The sequence below is a fragment of the Myodes glareolus genome, chromosome 5, assembly GCF_982192425.1.
Source record: "Myodes glareolus chromosome 5, mMyoGla1.1, whole genome shotgun sequence".
NCBI classification, from domain to species: Eukaryota; Metazoa; Chordata; class Mammalia; order Rodentia; family Cricetidae; genus Myodes; species Myodes glareolus.
Window position 1 is genome coordinate 32,773,381 of NC_142030.1, and position 2,054 is coordinate 32,775,434.

Genomic DNA, 2,054 nt, shown 5'->3' on the forward strand with positions numbered 1-2,054 from the left:
TACGTAAGTCACAGTTCAGCAGCACCGAGTGGCCTGCAAAGGACATTGGGTGGACAGAGGCTTGTCTTCATGTCTACAGGCAGTCCTGGAGGTTTTGCCAATTCTAAGGCTGTCATTGAGCTGGCAGCAATGTAGGGGAGGAGCCACATGGAAGGCTAGGCTCTGTTGTCTGCATGTATGGACAAGCATTGTGTGAGTGTCTGGGACCTGTGGAGGCCAGAAGTGGCTCTGTATTTGAGTCATTTCTGGTCCTTTAATTAATCCAAATAAAACTCATCTTTCACTAAATACGACTTTGGTGGCATTCATACTTTGGTCTGTTGTGGGCTCCCTATATGGGGGGAATAGACATGCGTGTTGCATCTCCCCTGAAAAAGTGTTGTCACACAACATGTCTATGTCTTATGTCTATGTCCTATGTCCATGTCTTATGCCTATGTCTTATGACTATGTCTTAATTAAGTTAACTAATGTGGAAAGACCCAGCCCACTTGAGCAGGACCTAGGCAGGGGGGCATCCGTTATAAAAAGTGGAGAAAATGGATTGAGCATGCATGTGGTGATTTTTCTGTGCTCTTGACAATGGATGTGCTGTGACAAGGAGTTTCAAGTTCCTGCCTTAACCTCCACACTGTTATAGATGATAACCTGAGAGTGTAGGCTGAAATAAACCTCTTTCTCCCTGGCTTTTTTTTTTTTTTTGTATTTTATCACAGCCGTAAACATGAACGCCTACCGCATGATGCAATGACCAGCCCCAGATATGCATAAAAGGTCTAAAGATTTCTAACTGTGCTCCAGAAGAGAACCTTCTCTCCAGCACTCACAGAGCTCAGGTTGCAGAAAATCAAACTGAAGCTCTCATTTTAAGTTTGGCAGAATTGCAAAGAAAATTCAAGTCCCAGAATTGGAGGATGTTGTCAGTTAAAATAAGGGCATTAACTGGCAAAGAATGGGATCCTGTTATTTGGGATGGAGATGTTTGTAGGGACCATATTGAAGCTGAGAACTTTGAACCCTCAGATTTTTTGTAGTTGTTTCTGGTTTTCCAAAACATGGCTTTTCTGTGTAACAGTCCTGGCTGTCCTGGAACTCACTTTGTAGAGCAGGCTGGCCTCAAACTCAGAGATCTGTCTGCCTCTGCTGGAATTAAAGGCTGTGTCATAGCGGCCCGGCTTGTACTCTCAGATTCTCAAGGGTTTATCTCACCTGAGGAAGTAGTCTCTCCACCTTCAGCAGAAGATGTGCTCCCACCATCAACCCTAAAATATTGCCTTTCAGTCTTTAACTGAGGAAGTTAATCCTTTATTGTTTGCTAAATCAGCAGAGGTTTTCTCTGAAGGAGGCAAGTTCCCCAGGGCCCACCAACAGTGGCCTCTAGATCTATAACCAGACTTAAGGCTAAACAGGCTTCTAGAGGAGAGGTAAAAATGTAGTCCATGAGGAAGTGTGCAACACTAAGGAGTTTAATGATTTTGCTAACTTGTTCAAGCAGAAGTCCGGGAAAGGTGTGGGATGGATTTTAAAGGTGTGGGATAATAGCAGTAGGAATGTAAAACTGAATCAAGCTATGCTTACTGATATGAACCATTGAGTAGAGAGTACAGATTTAACATTGAAGCTTGTATAGCTAAAAAAAAGTGTCAAAAGTTTGTTTGAATGGTTGGCTGAAGCATCTGTCAAAAGATGAAAAGACCTTAGAGATGCCTGGTATCCTTTGGCTTAGTGTTGATGACGGGATTTTAAGGCTCAGGGAAATTGCAATGGTAGAGAGGACACACTGTGTAAAATCTAATCCTCCACAAAAGGAAGACCCAGAAGGCATGCCCATCAGTAATCATATAAGAACACAAAGTGGTGAGGCGGCACCAGCACATTTGAAAAGCTTTGTTGTCGCCCTTTTCCTTGTGCCAGACCTTAGGGTTGGAGATGCTGCTGCCCAATTGGATGAATTAAATGCAATGAGTTTAGTTGAATTAAATGCAGTGAGTTTAGTTTAGTTGGAGCTGGGGCCAGGTCACAGCACCGGATTGCCATAGGCAAGGTGATCGCAA